We start from the raw sequence: 20949 nt of genomic DNA, 5'->3' as shown, positions 1-20949 counted from the left end.
TATATGTATGGAGTGGAGTTTGCAACTGAAAAGAAACTTTGTGTTCCCAACAAGCTAGGTGAAGGACGGCTTTCACACACACTTATCTCTCAGAACTGAGCATGTGGAGAGACGTTCGTTCATCTAGCACAAAGGGAACGGGTTGCAGGAGAAACTTTTACTCTGGTTTCTCAGTCTGTTTCCTAGTGCCGGTATTAAGTTCCTGCAGTTTTCACTGTAAAACCGACTTGGAGCTAGTACCTCCCCATATATATGTATGGAGTGGAGTTTTCAACTGAAAGGAAACTTTGTGTTCCCAACAAGCCAAGTGAAGGACGGCTTTCACACACACACATCTCTCAGAACTGAGCATGTGGATAGACGTTCGTTCATCTAGCACAAATGTAAGAGGTTTCAGGAGAAAATTTAACTCTGGTTTCTCAGTATGTTTCCTAGTGCCGGTTTTAAGTTCCTGCAGTTTTCACTGTAAAACCAGGTTGGAGCTAGTACCTCCCCATATATATGTATGGAGTGGAATTTGCAACTGAAAAGAAACTTTGTGTTCCTAACAAGCTAGGTGAAGGACGGCTTTCACACACACTTTTCTCTCAGAAATGAGCTTGTGGAGAGACGTTCGTTCATCTAGCACAAAGGGAACGGGTTGCAGGAGAAACTTTTACTATGGTTTCTCAGTCTGTTTCCTAGTGCCGGTTTGAAGTTCCAGCAGTTTTCACTGTAAAACCGAGTTGGAGCTTGTAAATCCCCATATATATGTATGGAGTGGAGTTTGCAACTGAAAAGAAACTTTGTGTTCCCAACAAGCTCGGTGAAGGACGGCTTTCACACACACTTATCTCTCAGAACTGAGCATGTGGAGAGACGTTCGTTCATCTAGCACAAAGGGAAGAGGTTGCAGGGGAAACTTTTACTCTGGTTTCTCAGTCTGTTTCCTAGTGCCGGTTTGAAGTTCCTGCAGTTTTCACTGTAAAACCTGGTTGGAGCTTGTACCTCCGCATATATATGTATGGAGTGGAGTTTGCAACTGAAAAGAAACTTTGTGTTCCCAACAAGCTAGGTGAAGGACGGCTTTCACACACACTTATCTCTCAGAACTGAGCATGTGGAGAGACGTTCGTTCATCTAGCACAAAGGGAACGGGTTGCAGGAGAAACTTTTACTCTGGTTTCTCAGTCTGTTTCCTAGTGCCGGTTTGATGTTCCTGGAGTTTTCACTGTAAAACCGTTTTGGAGCTAGTACCTCCCCATATATATGTATGGAGTGGAGTTTGCAACTGAAAAGAGACTCTGTGTTCCCAACAAGCTCGGTGAAGGACGGCTTTCACACACACATATCTCTCAGAACTGAGCATGTGGAGAGACGTTCGTTCATCTAGCAGAAATGGAACGTGTTGCAGGAGAAACTTTTACTCTGGTTTCTCAGTCTGTTTCCTTGTGCCGGTTTGAAATTCCAGCAGTTTTCACTGTAAAACGGAGTTGGAGCTAGTACCTCCCCATATATATGTATGGAGTGGAGTTTTCAACTGAAAGGAAACTTTGTGTTCCCAACAAGCCAAGTGAAGGACGGCTTTCACACACACACATCTCTCAGAACTGAGCATGTGGAGAGACGTTCGTTCATCTAGCACAAATGGAAGAGGTTTCAGGAGAAAATTTAAGTCTGGTTTCTCAGTCTGTTTCCTAGTGCCGGTTTTAAGTTCCTGCAGTTTTCACTGTAAAACCAGGTTGGAGCTAGTACCTCCCCATATATATGTATGGAGTGGAATTTGCAACTGAAAAGAAACTTTGTGTTCCTAACAAGCTAGGTGAAGGACGGCTTTCACACACACTTTTCTCTCAGAAATGAGCTTGTGGAGAGACGTTCGTTCATCTAGCACAAAGGGAACGGGTTGCAGGAGAAACTTTTACTATGGTTTCTCAGTCTGTTTCCTAGTGCCGGTTTGAAGTTCCAGCAGTTTTCACTGTAAAACCGAGTTGGAGCTTGTAAATCCCCATATATATGTATGGAGTGGAGTTTGCAACTGAAAAGAAACTTTGTGTTCCCAACAAGCTCGGTGAAGGACGGCTTTCACACACACTTATCTCTCAGAACTGAGCATGTGGAGAGACGTTCGTTCATCTAGCACAAAGGGAACAGGTTGCAGGGGAAACTTTTACTCTGGTTTCTCAGTCTGTTTCCTAGTGCCGGTTTGAAGTTCCTGCAGTTTTCACTGTAAAACCTGGTTGGAGCTTGTACCTCCGCATATATATATATGGAGTGGAGTTTGCAACTGAAAAGAAACTTTGTGTTCCCAACAAGCTAGGTGAAGGACGGCTTTCACACACACTTATCTCTCAGAACTGAGCATGTGGAGAGACGTTCGTTCATCTAGCACAAAGGGAACGGGTTGCAGGAGAAACTTTTACTCTGGTTTCTCAGTCTGTTTCCTAGTGCCGGTTTGAAGTTCCTGCAGTTTTCACTGTAAAACCGTTTTGGAGCTAGTACCTCCCCATATATATGTATGGAGTGGAGTTTGCAACTGAAAAGAGACTTTGTGTTCCCAACAAGCTCGGTGAAGGACGGCTTTCACACACACATATCTCTCAGAACTGAGCATGTGGAGAGACTTTCGTTCATCTAGCAGAAATGGAACGTGTTGCAGGAGAAACTTTTACTCTGGTTTCTCAGTCTGTTTCCTAGTGCCGGTTTGAAATTCCAGCAGTTTTCACTGTAAAACGGAGTTGGAGCTAGTACCTCCCCATATATATGTATGGAGTGGAGTTTTCAACTGAAAGGAAACTTTGTGTTCCCAACAAGCCAAGTGAAGGACGGCTTTCACACACACACATCTCTCAGAACTGAGCATGTGGAGAGACGTTCGTTCATCTAGCACAAATGGAAGAGGTTGCAGGAGAAAATTTAACTCTGGTTTCTCAGTCTGTTTCCTAGTGCCGGTTTTAAGTTCCTGCAGTTTTCACTGTAAAACCAGGTTGGAGCTAGTACCTCCCCATATATATGTATGGAGTGGAATTTGCAACTGAAAAGAAACTTTGTGTTCCTAACAAGCTAGGAGAAGGACGGCTTTCACACACACTTATCTCTCAGAAATGAGCATGTGGAGAGACTTTCGTTCATCTAGCACAAAGGGAACGGGTTGCAGGAGAAACTTTTACTATGGTTTCTCAGTCTGTTTCCTAGTGCCGGTTTTAAGTTCCTGCAGTTTTCACTGTAAAACCAGGTTGGAGCTAGTACCTCCCCATATATATGTATGGAGTGGAATTTGCAACTGAAAAGAAAGTTTGTGTTCCCAACAAGCTAGTTGAAGTATGGCTTTCACACACACTTATCTCTCAGAACTGAGAATGTGGAGAGACGTTCGTTCATCTAGCACAAAGGGAACAGGTTGCAGGGGAAACTTTTACTCTGGTTTCTCAGTCTGTTTCCTAGTGCCGGTTTGAAGTTCCAGCAGTTTTCACTGTAAAACCGAGTTGGAGCTAGTACCTCTCCATATATATGTATGGAGTGGAATTTACAAATGAAAAGAAACTTTATGTTCCCAAAAAGCTTGGTGAAGGACGGCTTTCACACACACACATCTCTCAGACCTGAGCATGTGGAGAGACGTTCGTTCATCTAGCACAAAGGGAACAGGTTGCAGGAGAAACTTTTACTCTGGTTTCTCAGTATGTTTCCTAGTGCCGGTTTGAAGTTCCTGCAGTTTTCACTGTAAAACCTGGTTGGAGCTTGTACCTCCCCATATAAATGTATGGAGTGGAGTTTGCAACTGAAAAGAAACTTTGTGATCCCAACAAGCTAGGTGAAGGACGGCTTTCACACACATTTATCTCTCAGTACTGAGCATGTGGAGAGACGTTCGTTCATCTAGCACAAAGGGAACGGGTTGCAGGAGAAACTTTTACTCTGGTTTCTCAGTCTGTTTCCTAGTGCCGGTATTAAGTTCCTGCAGTTTTCACTGTAAAACCGAGTTGGAGCTAGTACCTCTCCATATATATGTATGGAGTGGAATTTACAAATGAAAAGAAACTTTATGTTCCCAAAAAGCTTGGTGAAGGACGGCTTTCACACACACACATCTCTCAGACCTGAGCATGTGGAGAGACGTTCGTTCATCTAGCACAAAGGGAACAGGTTGCAGGAGAAACTTTTACTCTGGTTTCTCAGTATGTTTCCTTGTGCCGGTTTGAAGTTCCTGCAGTTTTCACTGTAAAACCTGGTTGGAGCTTGTACCTCCCCATATAAATGTATGGATTGGAGTTTGCAACTGAAAAGAACCTTTGTGATCCCAACAAGCTAGGTGAAGGACGGCTTTCACACACACTTATCTCTCAGTACTGAGCATGTGGAGAGACGTTCGTTCATCTAGCACAAAGGGAACGGGTTGCAGGAGAAACTTTTACTCTGGTTTCTCAGTCTGTTTCCTAGTGCCGGTTTGAAGTTCCAGCAGTTTTCACTTTAAAACCGAGTTGGAGCTAGTACCTCCCCTTATATATGTATGGAGTGGAGTTTGCAACTGAAAAGAAACTTTGTGTTCCCAACAAGCTAGGTGAAGGACGGCTTTCACACACACTTATCTCTCAGAACTGAGCATGTGGAGAGACGTTCGTTCATCTAGCACAAAGGGAACGGGTTGCAGGAGAAACTTTTACTCTGGTTTCTCAGTCTGTTTCCTAGGGCCGGTATTAAGTTCCTGCAGTTTTCACTGTAAAACCGACTTGGAGCTAGTACCTCCCCATATATATGTATGGAGTGGAGTTTGCAACTGAAAAGAAACTTTGTGTTCCCAACAAGCTAGGTGAAGGACGGCTTCCACACACACCTATCTCTCAGAACTGAGCATGTGGAGAGACGTTCGTTCATCTAGCACAAAGGGAAAGGGTTGCAGGAGAAACTTTTACTCTCGTTTCTCAGTCTGTTTCGTAGTGCCGGTTTGAAGTTCCTGCAGTTTTCACTGTAAACCCGAGTTGGAGCTAGTACCTCCCCATATATATGTATGGTGTGGAGTTTGCAACTGAAAAGAAACTTTGTGTTCCCAACAAGATAGGTGAAGGACGGCTTTCACACACACTTATCTCTCAAAACTGAGCATGTGGAGAGACGTTCGTTCATCTAGCACAAATGGAACGGGTTGCAGGAGAAACTTTTACTCTGGTTTCTCAGTCTGTTTCCTAGTGCCGGTTTGAAGTTCCTACAGTTTTCACTGTAAAACCGATTTGGAGCTAGTACCTCCCCATATATATGTATGGAGTGGAGTTTGCAACTGAAAAGAAACTTTGTGTTCCCAACAAGGTAGGTGAAGGACAGCTTTCACACACACTTATCTCTCAGAACTGAGCATGTGGAGAGACGTTCGTTCATCTAGCACAAAGGGAACGGGTTGCAGGAGAAACTTTTACTCTGGTTTCTCAGTCTGTTTCCTAGTGCCGGTTTGAAGTTCCTGCAGTTTTCACTGTAAAACCGAGTTGGAGCTAGTACCTCCCCATATATATGTATGGAGTGGAGTTTGCAACTGAAAAGAAACTTTATGTTCCCAAAAAGCTTGGTGAAGGACGGCTTTCACACACACACATCTCTCAGACCTGAGCATGTGGAGAGACGTTCGTTCATCTAGCACAAAGGGTACAGGTTGCAGGAGAAACTTTTACTCTGGTTTCTCAGTATGTTTCCTAGTGCCGGTTTGAAGTTCCTGCAGTTTTCACTGTAAAACCTGGTTGGAGCTTGTACCTCCCCATATAAATGTATGGAGTGGAGTTTGCAACTGAAAAGAAACTTTGTGATCCCAACAAGCTAGGTGAAGGACGGCTTTCACACACACTTATCTCTCAGTACTGAGCATGTGGAGAGACGTTCGTTCATCTAGCACAAAGGGAACGGGTTGCAGGAGAAACTTTTACTCTGGTTTCTCAGTCTGTTTCCTAGTGCCGGTATTAAGTTCCTGCAGTTTTCACTGTAAAACCGAGTTGGAGCTAGTACCTCTCCATATATATGTATGGAGTGGAATTTACAAATGAAAAGAAACTTTATGTTCCCAAAAAGCTTGGTGAAGGACGGCTTTCACACACACACATCTCTCAGACCTGAGCATGTGGAGAGACGTTCGTTCATCTAGCACAAAGGGAACAGGTTGCAGGAGAAACTTTTACTCTGGTTTCTCAGTATGTTTCCTTGTGCCGGTTTGAAGTTCCTGCAGTTTTCACTGTAAAACCTGGTTGGAGCTTGTACCTCCCCATATAAATGTATGGAGTGGAGTTTGCAACTGAAAAGAACCTTTGTGATCCCAACAAGCTAGGTGAAGGACGGCTTTCACACACACTTATCTCTCAGTACTGAGCATGTGGAGAGACGTTCGTTCATCTAGCACAAAGGGAACGGGTTGCAGGAGAAACTTTTACTCTGGTTTCTCAGTCTGTTTCCTAGTGCCGGTTTGATGTTCCAACAGTTTTCACTGTAAAACCGAGTTGGAGCTAGTACCTCCCCTTATATATGTATGGAGTGGAGTTTGCAACTGAAAAGAAACTTTGTGTTCCCAACAAGCTAGGTGAAGGACGGCTTTCACACACACTTATCTCTCAGAACTGAGCATGTGGAGAGACGTTCGTTCATCAAGCACAAAGGGAACGGGTTGCAGGAGAAACTTTTACTCTGGTTTCTCAGTCTGTTTCCTAGGGCCGGTATTAAGTTCCTGCAGTTTTCACTGTAAAACCGACTTGGAGCTAGTACCTCCCCATATATATGTATGGAGTGGAGTTTGCAACTGAAAAGAAACTTTGTGTTCCCAACAAGCTAGGTGAAGAACGGCTTCCACACACACCTATCTCTCAGAACTGAGCATGTGGAGAGACGTTCGTTCATCTAGCACAAAGGGAAAGGGTTGCAGGAGAAACTTTTACTCTGGTTTCTCAGTCTGTTTCCTAGTGTCGGTTTGAAGTTCCAGCAGTTTTCACTGTAAAACCGAGTTGGAGCTAGTACCTCCCCATATATATGTATGGAGTGGAGTTTGCAACTGAAAAGAAACTTTGTGTTCCCAACAAGCTAGGTGAAGGACGGCTTTCACACACACTTATCTCTCAGAACTTAGCATGTGGAGAGACGTTCGTTCATCTAGCACAAAGGGAACAGGTTGCTGGAGAAACTTTTACTCTGGTTTCTCAGTCTGTTTCCTAGTGCCGGTTTGAAGTTCCAGCAGATTTCACCGTAAAACCCATTTGGAGCTAGTACCTCCCCATATATATGTATGGAGTGGAGTTTGCAACTGAAAAGAATCTTTGTGTTCCCAACAAGCTAGGTGAAGGACGGCTTTCACACACACTTATCTCTCAGAACTGAGCATGTGGAGAGACGTTCGTTCATCTAGCACAAAGGGAACGGTTTGCAGGAGAAACTTTTACTCTCGTTTCTCAGTCTGTTTCGTAGTGCCGGTTTGAAGTTCCTGCAGTTTTCACTGTAAACCCGAGTTGGAGCTAGTACCTCCCCATATATATGTATGGTGTGGAGTTTGCAACTGAAAAGAAACTTTGTGTTCCCAACAATATAGGTGAAGGACGGCTTTCACACACACTTATCTCTCAAAACTGAGCATGTGGAGAGACGTTCGTTCATCTAGCACAAAGGGAACGGGTTGCAGGAGAAACTTTTACTCTGGTTTCTCAGTCTGTTTCCTAGTGCCGGTTTGAAGTTCCTACAGTTTTCACTGTAAAACCGATTTGGAGCTAGTACCTCCCCATATATATGTATGGAGTGGAGTTTGCAACTGAAAAGAAACTTTGTGTTCCCAACAAGGTAGGTGAAGGACAGCTTTCACACACACTTATCTCTCAGAACTGAGCATGTGGAGAGACGTTCGTTCATCTAGCACAAAGGGAACGGGTTGCAGGAGAAACTTTTACTCTGGTTTCTCAGTCTGTTTCCTAGTGCCGGTTTGAAGTTCCTGCAGTTTTCACTGTAAAACCGAGTTGGAGCTAGTACCTCCCCATATATATGTATGGAGTGGAGTTTGCAACTGAAAAGAAACTTTGTGTTCCCAACAAGCTAGGTGAAGGACGGCTTTCACACACACACATCTCTCAGAACTGAGCATGTGGAAAGACGTTCGTTCATCTAGCAAAAAGGGAACGGGTTGCAGGAGAAACTTTTACTCTGGTTTCTCAGTCTGTTTCCTAGTGCCGGTTTGAAGTTCCAGCAGTTTTCACTGTAAAACCGATTTGGAGCTAGTACCTCCCCATATATATATATGGAGTTCAGTTTGCAACTTAAAAGAAACTTTGTGTTCCCAACAATCTAGTTGAAAGACGGCTTTCACACACACATATCTCTCAGAACTGAGCATGTGGAGAGACGTTCGTTCATCTAGCAGAAAAGGAACGGGTTGCAGGAGAAACTTTTACTCTGGTTTCTCAGTCTGTTTCCTAGTGCCGGTTTGAAGTTCCTGCAGTTTTCACTGTAAAACCGAGTTGGAGCTAGTACCTCCCCATATATATGTATGGAGTGGAGTTTGCAACTGAAAAGAAACTTTGTGTTCCCAACAAGCTAGGTGAAGGACGGCTTTCACACACACTTATCTCTCAGAACTGAGCATGTGGAGAGACGTTCGTTCATCTAGCACAAGGGGAACGGGTTGCAGGAGAAACTTTTACTCTGGTTTCTCAGTCTGTTTCCTAGTGCCGGTTTGAAGTTCCTGCAGTTTTCACTGTAAAACCTGGTTGGAGCTTGTACCTCCCCATATATATGTATGGAGTGGAGTTTGCAACTGAAAAGAAACTTTGTGTTCCCAACAAGCTAGGGGAAGGACGGCTTTCACACACACTTATCTCTCAGAACTGAGCATGTGGAGAGACGTTCGTTCATCTAGCACAAAGGGAACGGGTTGCAGGGGAAACTTTTACTCTGGTTTCTCACTCTGTTTCCTAGTGCCGGTTTGAAGTTCCAGCAGTTTTCACTGTAAAACCGATTTGGAGCTTGTACCTTAACATATATATGTATGGAGTGGAGTTTGCAAATGAAAAGAAACTTTGTGTTCCCAACAAGCTAGATGAAGGACGGCTTTCACACACACTTATCTATCAGAACTGAGCATTTGGAGAGACGTTCGTTCATCTAGCACAAAGGGAACGGGTTGCAGGAGAAACTTTTACTCTGGTTTCTCAGTCTGTTTCCTAGTGCCGATATTAAGTTCCTGCAGTTTTCACTGTAAAACCGATTTGGAGCTAGTACCTACCCATATATATGTATGGAGTGGAGTTTGCAACTGAAAAGAAACTTTGTGTTCCCAACAAGCTAGGTGAAGGACGGCTTTCACAGACACTTATCTCTCAGAACTGAGCATGTGGAGAGACGTTCGTTCATCTAGCATAAAGGGAACGGGTTGCAGGAGAAACTTTTACTCAGGTTTCTCAGTCTGTTTCCTTGTGCCGGTTTGAAGTTCCAGCAGTTTTCACTGTAAAACCGAGTTGGAGCTAGTACCTCCCCATATATATGTATGGAGTGTATTTTGCAAATGAAAACAAACTTTGTGTTCCCAACAAGCAAGATGAAGGACGGCTTTCACACACAATTATCTCTCAGAACTGAGCATGTGGAGAGACGTTCGTTCATCTAGCACAAAGGGAACGGTTTGCAGGAGAAACTTTTACTCTGGTTTCTCAGTCTGTTTCCTAGTGCCGGTTTGAAGTTCCTGCAGTTTTCACTGTAAAACCGATTTGGAGCTAGTACCTCCTCATATATATGTATGGAGTGGAGTTTGCAACTGAAAAGAAACTTTGTGTTCCCAACAAGCTAGGTGAAGGACGGCTTTCACACACACTTATCTCTCAGAACTGAGCATGTGGAGAGACGTTCGTTCATCTAGCACAAAGAGAACGGGTTGCAGGAGAAACTTTTACTCTGGTTTCTCAGTCTGTTTCCTAGTGCCGGTTTGAAGTTCCAGCAGTTTTCACTGTAAAACAGAGTTGGAGCTAGTACCTCCCCATATATATGTATGGAGTGGATTTTGCAACTGAAATGAAACTTTGTGTTCCCAACAAGCTAGGTGAAGGTCGGCTTTCACACACACTTTTTTCTCAGAACTGAGCATGTGGAGAGACGTTCGTTCATCTAGCACAAAGGGAACGGGTTGCAGGAAAAACTTTACTCTGTTTTCTCAGTCTGTTTCCTAGTGCCGGTTTTAAGTTCCTGCAGTTTTCACTGTAAAACCGATTTGGAGCTAGTACCTCCCCATATATATGTATGGAGTGGAGTTTGCAACTGAAAAGAAACTTTGTGTTCCCAACAAGCTAGGTGAAGGACGGCTTTCACACACACTTATCTCTCAGAACTGAGCATGTGGAGAGACGTTCGTTCATATAGCACAAAGGGAACGGGTTGCAGGAGAAACTTTTACTCTGGTTTCTCAGTCTGTTTCCTAGTGCCGGTTTGAAGTTCCAGCAGTTTTCACTGTAAAACCGAGTTGGAGCTAGTACCTCCCCATATATATGTATGGAGTGGAGTTTACAAATGAACAGAAACTTTATGTTCCCAAAAAGCTAGGTGAAGGACGGCTTTCACACACACACATCTCTCAGAACTGAGCATGTGGAGAGACGTTCGTTCATCTAGCACAAAGGGAACGGGTTGCAGGAGAAACATTTACTCTGGTTTCTCAGTCTGTTTCCTAGTGCCGGTTTGAATTTCCTGCAGTTTTCACTGTAAAACCTGGTTGGAGCTTGTACCTCCCCATATATATGTATGGAGTGGAGTTTGCAACTGAAAAGAAACTTTGTGTTCCCAACAGGCTAAGTGAAGGACGGCTTTCACACACAGATATCTCTCAGAACTGAGCATGTGGAGAGACGTTCGTTCATCTAGCAGAAAGGGAACGGGTTGCAGGAGAAACTTATACTCTGGTTTCTCAGTCTGTTTCCAAGTGCCGGTATGAAGTTCCAGCAGTTTTCACTGTAAAACCGAGTTGGAGCTAGTACCTCCCCATATATATGTATGGATTGGAGTTTGCAACTGAAATGAAACTTTGTGTTCCCAACAAGCTAGGTGAAGGTCGGCTTTCACACACACTTATCTTTCAGAACTGAGCATGTGGAGAGACTTTCGTTCATCTAGCACAAAGGGAACGGGTTGCAGGAAAAACTTTACTCTGGTTTCTCAGTCTGTTTCCTAGTGCCGGTTTTAAGTTCCTGCAGTTTTCACTGTAAAACCGATTTGGAGCTAGTACCTCCCCATATATATGTATGGAGTGGAGTTTGCAACTGAAAAGAAACTTTGTGTTCCCAACAAGCTAGGTGAAGGACGGCTTTCACACACACTTATCTCTCAGAACTGAGCATGTGGAGAGACGTTCGTTCATCTAGCACAAAGGGAACGGGTTGCAGGAGAAACTTTTACTCTGGTTTCTCAGTCTGTTTCCTAGTGCCGGTTTGAAGTTCCAGCAGTTTTCACTGTAAATACGAGTTGGAGCTAGTACCTCCCCATATATATGTATGGAGTGGAGTTTACAAATGAACAGAAACTTTATGTTCCCAAAAAGCTAGGTGAAGGACGGCTTTCACACACACACATCTCTCAGAACTGAGCATGTGGAGAGACGTTCGTTCATCTAGCACAAAGGGAACGGGTTGCAGGAGAAACATTTACTCTGGTTTCTCAGTCTGTTTCCTAGTGCCGGTTTGAATTTCCTGCAGTTTTCACTGTAAAACCTGGTTGGAGCTTGTACCTCCCCATATATATGTATGGAGTGGTGTTTGCAACTGAAAAGAAACTTTGTGTTCCCAACAAGCTAAGTGAAGGACGGCTTTCACACACAGATATCTCTCAGAACTGAGCATGTGGAGAGACGTTCGTTCATCCAGCAGAAAGGGAACGGGTTGCAGGAGAAACTTATACTCTGGTTTCTCAGTCTGTTTCCAAGTGCCGGTATGAAGTTCCAGCAGTTTTCACTGTAAAACCGAGTTGGAGCTAGTACCTCCCCATATATATGTATGGATTGGAGTTTGCAACTGAAAAGAAACTTTGTGTTCCCAACAAGCTAGGTGAAGGATGGCTTTCACACACACTTATCTTTCAGAACTGAGCATGTGGAGAGACGTTCGTTCATCTAGCACAAAGGGAAGGGGTTGCAGGAGAAACTTTTACTCTGGTTTCTCAGTCTGTTTCCTAGTGCCGGTTTGAAGTTCCTGCAGTTTTCACTGTAAAACCGATTTGGAGCTAGTACCTCCCAATATATATGTATGGAGTGGAGTTTGCAACTGAAAAGAAACTTTGTGTTCCCAACAAGCTAGGTGAAGGACGGCTTTCACACACACTTATCTCTCAGAACTTAGCATGTGGAGAGACGTTCGTTCATCTAGCACAAAGGGAACAGGTTGCTGGAGAAACTTTTACTCTGGTTTCTCAGTCTGTTTCCTAGTGCCGGTTTGAAGTTCCAGCAGATTTCACCGTAAAACCCATTTGGAGCTAGTACCTCCCCATATATATGTATGGAGTGGAGTTTGCAACTGAAAAGAATCTTTGTGTTCCCAACAAGCTAGGTGAAGGACGGCTTTCACACACACTTATCTCTCAGAACTGAGCATGTGGAGAGACGTTCGTTCATCTAGCACAAAGGGAACGGTTTGCAGGAGAAACTTTTACTCTCGTTTCTCAGTCTGTTTCGTAGTGCCGATTTGAAGTTCCTGCAGTTTTCACTGTAAACCCGAGTTGGAGCTAGTACCTCCCCATATATATGTATGGTGTGGAGTTTGCAACTGAAAAGAAACTTTGTGTTCCCAACAAGATAGGTGAAGGACGGCTTTCACACACACTTATCTCTCAAAACTGAGCATGTGGAGAGACGTTCGTTCATCTAGCACAAAGGGAACGGGTTGCAGGAGAAACTTTTACTCTGGTTTCTCAGTCTGTTTCCTAGTGCCGGTTTGAAGTTCCTACAGTTTTCACTGTAAAACCGATTTGGAGCTAGTACCTCCCCATATATATGTATGGAGTGGAGTTTGCAACTGAAAAGAAACTTTGTGTTCCCAACAAGGTAGGTGAAGGACAGCTTTCACACACACTTATCTCTCAGAACTGAGCATGTGGAGAGACGTTCGTTCATCTAGCACAAAGGGAACGGGTTGCAGGAGAAACTTTTACTCTGGTTTCTCAGTCTGTTTCCTAGTGCCGGTTTGAAGTTCCTGCAGTTTTCACTGTAAAACCGAGTTGGAGCTAGTACCTCCCCATATATATGTATGGAGTGGAGTTTGCAACTGAAAAGAAACTTTGTGTTCCCAACAAGCTAGGTGAAGGACGGCTTTCACACACACACATCTCTCAGAACTGAGCATGTGGAAAGACGTTCGTTCATCTAGCAAAAAGGGAACGGGTTGCAGGAGAAACTTTTACTCTGGTTTCTCAGTCTGTTTCCTAGTGCCGGTTTGAAGTTCCAGCAGTTTTCACTGTAAAACCGATTTGGAGCTAGTACCTCCCCATATATATATATGGAGTTCAGTTTGCAACTTAAAAGAAACTTTGTGTTCCCAACAATCTAGTTGAAAGACGGCTTTCACACACACATATCTCTCAGAACTGAGCATGTGGAGAGACGTTCGTTCATCTAGCAGAAAAGGAACGGGTTGCAGGAGAAACTTTTACTCTGGTTTCTCAGTCTGTTTCCTAGTGCCGGTTTGAAGTTCCTGCAGTTTTCACTGTAAAACCGAGTTGGAGCTAGTACCTCCCCATATATATGTATGGAGTGGAGTTTGCAACTGAAAAGAAACTTTGTGTTCCCAACAAGCTAGGTGAAGGACGGCTTTCACACACACTTATCTCTCAGAACTGAGCATGTGGAGAGACGTTCGTTCATCTAGCACAAGGGGAACGGGTTGCAGGAGAAACTTTTACTCTGGTTTCTCAGTCTGTTTCCTAGTGCCGGTTTGAAGTTCCTGCAGTTTTCACTGTAAAACCTGGTTGGAGCTTGTACCTCCCCATATATATGTATGGAGTGGAGTTTGCAACTGAAAAGAAACTTTGTGTTCCCAACAAGCTAGGGGAAGGACGGCTTTCACACACACTTATCTCTCAGAACTGAGCATGTGGAGAGACGTTCGTTCATCTAGCACAAAGGGAACGGGTTGCAGGGGAAACTTTTACTCTGGTTTCTCACTCTGTTTCCTAGTGCCGGTTTGAAGTTCCAGCAGTTTTCACTGTAAAACCGATTTGGAGCTTGTACCTTAACATATATATGTATGGAGTGGAGTTTGCAAATGAAAAGAAACTTTGTGTTCCCAACAAGCTAGATGAAGGACGGCTTTCACACACACTTATCTATCAGAACTGAGCATTAGGAGAGACGTTCGTTCATCTAGCACAAAGGGAACGGGTTGCAGGAGAAACTTTTACTCTGGTTTCTCAGTCTGTTTCCTAGTGCCGATATTAAGTTCCTGCAGTTTTCACTGTAAAACCGATTTGGAGCTAGTACCTACCCATATATATGTATGGAGTGGAGTTTGCAACTGAAAAGAAACTTTGTGTTCCCAACAAGCTAGGTGAAGGACGGCTTTCACAGACACTTATCTCTCAGAACTGAGCATGTGGAGAGACGTTCGTTCATCTAGCATAAAGGGAACGGGTTGCAGGAGAAACTTTTACTCAGGTTTCTCAGTCTGTTTCCTTGTGCCGGTTTGAAGTTCCAGCAGTTTTCACTGTAAAACCGAGTTGGAGCTAGTACCTCCCCATATATATGTATGGAGTGTATTTTGCAAATGAAAACAAACTTTGTGTTCCCAACAAGCAAGATGAAGGACGGCTTTCACACACAATTATCTCTCAGAACTGAGCATGTGGAGAGACGTTCGTTCATCTAGCACAAAGGGAACGGTTTGCAGGAGAAACTTTTACTCTGGTTTCTCAGTCTGTTTCCTAGTGCCGGTTTGAAGTTCCTGCAGTTTTCACTGTAAAACCGATTTGGAGCTAGTACCTCCTCATATATATGTATGGAGTGGAGTTTGCAACTGAAAAGAAACTTTGTGTTCCCAACAAGCTAGGTGAAGGACGGCTTTCACACACACTTATCTCTCAGAACTGAGCATGTGGAGAGACGTTCGTTCATCTAGCACAAAGAGAACGGGTTGCAGGAGAAACTTTTACTCTGGTTTCTCAGTCTGTTTCCTAGTGCCGGTTTGAAGTTCCAGCAGTTTTCACTGTAAAACAGAGTTGGAGCTAGTACCTCCCCATATATATGTATGGAGTGGATTTTGCAACTGAAATGAAACTTTGTGTTCCCAACAAGCTAGGTGAAGGTCGGCTTTCACACACACTTTTTTCTCAGAACTGAGCATGTGGAGAGACGTTCGTTCATCTAGCACAAAGGGAACGGGTTGCAGGAAAAACTTTACTCTGTTTTCTCAGTCTGTTTCCTAGTGCCGGTTTTAAGTTCCTGCAGTTTTCACTGTAAAACCGATTTGGAGCTAGTACCTCCCCATATATATGTATGGAGTGGAGTTTGCAACTGAAAAGAAACTTTGTGTTCCCAACAAGCTAGGTGAAGGACGGCTTTCACACACACTTATCTCTCAGAACTGAGCATGTGGAGAGACGTTCGTTCATATAGCACAAAGGGAACGGGTTGCAGGAGAAACTTTTACTCTGGTTTCTCAGTCTGTTTCCTAGTGCCGGTTTGAAGTTCCAGCAGTTTTCACTGTAAAACCGAGTTGGAGCTAGTACCTCCCCATATATATGTATGGAGTGGAGTTTACAAATGAACAGAAACTTTATGTTCCCAAAAAGCTAGGTGAAGGACGGCTTTCACACACACACATCTCTCAGAACTGAGCATGTGGAGAGACGTTCGTTCATCTAGCACAAAGGGAACGGGTTGCAGGAGAAACATTTACTCTGGTTTCTCAGTCTGTTTCCTAGTGCCGGTTTGAATTTCCTGCAGTTTTCACTGTAAAACCTGGTTGGAGCTTGTACCTCCCCATATATATGTATGGAGTGGAGTTTGCAACTGAAAAGAAACTTTGTGTTCCCAACAGGCTAAGTGAAGGACGGCTTTCACACACAGATATCTCTCAGAACTGAGCATGTGGAGAGACGTTCGTTCATCTAGCAGAAAGGGAACGGGTTGCAGGAGAAACTTATACTCTGGTTTCTCAGTCTGTTTCCAAGTGCCGGTATGAAGTTCCAGCAGTTTTCACTGTAAAACCGAGTTGGAGCTAGTACCTCCCCATATATATGTATGGATTGGAGTTTGCAACTGAAATGAAACTTTGTGTTCCCAACAAGCTAGGTGAAGGTCGGCTTTCACACACACTTATCTTTCAGAACTGAGCATGTGGAGAGACTTTCGTTCATCTAGCACAAAGGGAACGGGTTGCAGGAAAAACTTTACTCTGGTTTCTCAGTCTGTTTCCTAGTGCCGGTTTTAAGTTCCTGCAGTTTTCACTGTAAAACCGATTTGGAGCTAGTACCTCCCCATATATATGTATGGAGTGGAGTTTGCAACTGAAAAGAAACTTTGTGTTCCCAACAAGCTAGGTGAAGGACGGCTTTCACACACACTTATCTCTCAGAACTGAGCATGTGGAGAGACGTTCGTTCATCTAGCACAAAGGGAACGGGTTGCAGGAGAAACTTTTACTCTGGTTTCTCAGTCTGTTTCCTAGTGCCGGTTTGAAGTTCCAGCAGTTTTCACTGTAAATACGAGTTGGAGCTAGTACCTCCCCATATATATGTATGGAGTGGAGTTTACAAATGAACAGAAACTTTATGTTCCCAAAAAGCTAGGTGAAGGACGGCTTTCACACACACACATCTCTCAGAACTGAGCATGTGGAGAGACGTTCGTTCATCTAGCACAAAGGGAACGGGTTGCAGGAGAAACATTTACTCTGGTTTCTCAGTCTGTTTCCTAGTGCCGGTTTGAATTTCCTGCAGTTTTCACTGTAAAACCTGGTTGGAGCTTGTACCTCCCCATATATATGTATGGAGTGGTGTTTGCAACTGAAAAGAAACTTTGTGTTCCCAACAAGCTAAGTGAAGGACGGCTTTCACACACAGATATCTCTCAGAACTGAGCATGTGGAGAGACGTTCGTTCATCCAGCAGAAAGGGAACGGGTTGCAGGAGAAACTTATACTCTGGTTTCTCAGTCTGTTTCCAAGTGCCGGTATGAAGTTCCAGCAGTTTTCACTGTAAAACCGAGTTGGAGCTAGTACCTCCCCATATATATGTATGGATTGGAGTTTGCAACTGAAAAGAAACTTTGTGTTCCCAACAAGCTAGGTGAAGGATGGCTTTCACACACACTTATCTTTCAGAACTGAGCATGTGGAGAGACGTTCGTTCATCTAGCACAAAGGGAAGGGGTTGCAGGAGAAACTTTTACTCTGGTTTCTCAGTCTGTTTCCTAGTGCCGGTTTGAAGTTCCTGCAGTTTTCACTGTAAAACCGATTTGGAGCTAGTACCTCCCAATATATATGTATGGAGTGGAGTTTGCAACTGAAAAGAAACTTTGTGTTCCCAACAAGCTAGGTGAAGGACGGCTTTCACACACACTTATCTCTCAGAACTGAGCATGTGGAGAAACGTTCGTTCATCTAGCACAAAGGGAACGGGTTGCAGGGGAAACTTTTACTCTGGTTTCTCAGTCTGTTTCCTAGTGCCGTTTTGAAGTTCCAGCAGTTTTCACTGTAAAACCGAGTTGGAGCTAGTACCTCCCCATATATATGTATGGAGTGGAGTTTGCAACTGAAAAGAAACTTTGTGTTCCCAACAAGCTAGGTGAAGGACTGCTTTCACACACACTTATCTCTCAGAACTGAGCATGTGGAGAGACGTTCGTTCATCTAGCACAAATGGAACGGGTTGCAGGAGAAACTTTTACTCTGGTTTCTCAGTCTGTTTCGTAGTGCCGGTTTGAAGTTCCAGCAGTTTTCCCTGTAAAACCGTGTTGGAGCTAGTACCTCCCCATATATATGCATGGAGTGGAGTTTGCAACTGAAAAGAAACTTTGTGTTCCCAACAAGCTAAGTGAAGGTCGGCTTTCACACACAGATATCTCTCAGAACTGAGCATGTGGAGAGACGTTCGTTCATCTAGCAGAAAGGGAACGGGTTGCAGGAGAAACTTATACTCTGGTTTCTCAGTCTGTTTCCAAGTGCCGGTTTGAAGTTCCAGCAGTTTTCACTGTAAAACCGAGTTGGAGCTAGTACCTCCCCATATATATGTATGGAGTGGAGTTTGCAACTGAAAAGAAACTTTGTGTTCCCAACAAGCTAGGTGAAGGATGGCTTTCACACACACTTATCTTTCAGAACTGAGCATGTGGAAAGACGTTCGTTCATCTAGCACAAAGGGAACGGGTTGCAGGAGAAACTTTTACTCTGGTTTCTCAGTCTGTTTCCTAGTGCCGGTTTTAAGTTCCTGCAGTTTTCACTGTAAAACCGATTTGGAGCTAGTACCTCCCCATATATATGTATGGAGTGGAGTTTGCAACTGAAAAGAAACTTTGTGTTCCCAACAAGCTAGGTGAAGGACGGCTTTCACACACACTTATCTCTCAGAACTGAGCATGTGGAGAAACGTTCGTTCATCTAGCACAAAGGGAACGGGTTGCAGGGGAAACTTTTACTCTGGTTTCTCAGTCTGTTTCCTAGTGCCGTTTTGAAGTTCCAGCAGTTTTCACTGTAAAACCGAGTTTGAGCTAGTACCTCCCCATATATATGTATGGATTGGAGTTTGCAACTGAAAAGAAACTTTGTGTTCCCAACAAGCTAGGTGAAGGACGGCTTTCACACACACTTATCTCTCAGAACTGAGCATGTGGAGAGACGTTCGTTCATCTAGCACAAAGGGAACGGTTTGCAGGAGAAACTTTTACTCTGGTTTCTCAGTCTGTTTCGTAGTGCCGGTTTGAAGTTCCAGCAGTTTTCCCTGTAAAACCGTGTTGGAGCTAGTACCTCCCCATATATATGTATGGTGTGGAGTTTGCAACTGAAAAGAAACTTTGTGTTCCCAACAAGCTCGGTGAAGGACAGCTTTCACACACACTTATCTCTCAGAACTGAGCATGTGGAGAGACGTTCGTTCATCTAGCACCAAGGGAACGGTTTGCAGGAGACACTTTTTCTCTGCTTTCTCAGTCTGTTTCCTAGTGCCAGTTTGAAGTTCCTGCAGTTTTCACTGTAAAACCGAGTTGGAGCTAGTACCTCCCCATATATATGTATGGAATGGAGTTTGCAACTGAAAAGAATATTTGTGTTCCCAACAAGCAAGGTGAAGGACGGCTTTCACACACACTTATCTCTCAGAACTGAGCAAGTGGAGAGACGTTCGTTCATCTAGCACCAAGGGAACGGTTTGCAGGAGAAACTTTTTCTCTGCTTTCTCAGTCTGTTTCCTAGTGCCGGTTTGAAGTTCCAGCAGTTTTCCCTGTAAAACCGTGTTGGAGCTAGTACCTCCCCATATATATGTATGGTGTGGAGTTTGCAACTGAAAAGAAACTTAGTGTTCCCAACAAGCTCGGTGAAGGACAGCTTTCACACACACTTATCTCTCAGAACTGAGCATGTGGAGAGACGTTCGTTCATCTAGCACAAAGGGAACGGGTTGCAGGAGAAACTTTTACTCTGGTTTCTCAGTCTGTTTCCTAGTGTCGGTTTGAAGTTCCAGCAGTTTTCACTGTAAAACCGAGTTGGAGCTAGTACCTCCCCATATATATGTATGGAGTGGAGTTTGCAACTGAAAAGAAACTTTGTGTTCCCAACAAGCTAGGTGAAGGACGGCTTTCACACACACTTATCTCTCAGAACTTAGCATGTGGAGAGACGTTCGTTCATCTAGCACAAGGGGAACGGGTTGCTGGAGAAACATTTACTCTGGTTTCTCAGTCTGTTTCCTAGTGCCGGTTTGAAGTTCCAGCAGTTTTCACCGTAAAACCCATTTGGAGCTAGTACCTCCCCATATATATGTATGGAGTGGAGTTTGCAACTGAAAAGAATCTTTGTGTTCCCAACAAGCTAGGTGAAGGACGGCTTTCACACACACTTATCTCTCAGAACTGAGCATGTGGAGAGACGTTCGTTCATCTAGCACAAAGGGAACGGTTTGCAGGAGAAACTTTTACTCTGGTTTCTCAGTCTGTTTCGTAGTGCCGGTTTGAAGTTCCTGCAGTTTTCACTGTAAACCCGAGTTGGAGCTAGTACCTCCCCATATATATGTATGGTGTGGAGTTTGCAACTGAAAAGAAACTTTGTGTTCCCAACAAGATAGGTGAAGTACGGCTTTCACACACACTTATCTCTCAAAACTGAGCATGTGGAGAGACGTTCGTTCATCTAGCACAAAGGGAACGGGTTGCAGGAGAAACTTTTACTCTGGTTTCTCAGTCTGTTTCCTAGTGCCGGTTTGAAGTTCCTACAGTTTTCACTGTAAAACCGATATGGAGCTAGTACCTCCCCATATATATGTATGGAGTGGAGTTTGCAACTGAAAAGAAACTTTGTGTTCCCAACAAGGTAGGTGAAGGACAGCTTTCACACACACTTATCTCTCAGAACTGAGCATGTGGAGAGACGTTCGTTCATCTAGCACAAAGGGAACGGGTTGCAGGAGAAACTTTTACTCTGGTTTCTCAGTCTGTTTCCTAGTGCCGGTTTGAAGTTCCTGCAGTTTTCACTGTAAAACCGAGTTGGAGCTAGTACCTCCCCATATATATGTATGGAGTGGAGTTTGCAACTGAAAAGAAACTTTGTGTTCCCAACAAGCTAGGTGAAGGACGGCTTTCACACACACACATCTCTCAGAACTGAGCATGTGGAAAGACGTTCGTTCATCTAGCAAAAAGGGAACGGGTTGCAGGAGAAACTTTTACTCTGGTTTCTCAGTCTGTTTCCTAGTGCCGGTTTGAAGTTCCAGCAGTTTTCACTGTAAAACCGATTTGGAGCTAGTACCTCCCCATATATATATATGGAGTTCAGTTTGCAACTTAAAAGAAAC

This window comes from Camelus dromedarius, unplaced genomic scaffold (assembly GCF_036321535.1).
Source record: "Camelus dromedarius isolate mCamDro1 unplaced genomic scaffold, mCamDro1.pat HAP1_SCAFFOLD_120, whole genome shotgun sequence".
Classification (NCBI taxonomy): Eukaryota; Metazoa; Chordata; class Mammalia; order Artiodactyla; family Camelidae; genus Camelus; species Camelus dromedarius.
Note: the sequence above shows the minus strand (reverse complement) of the source record.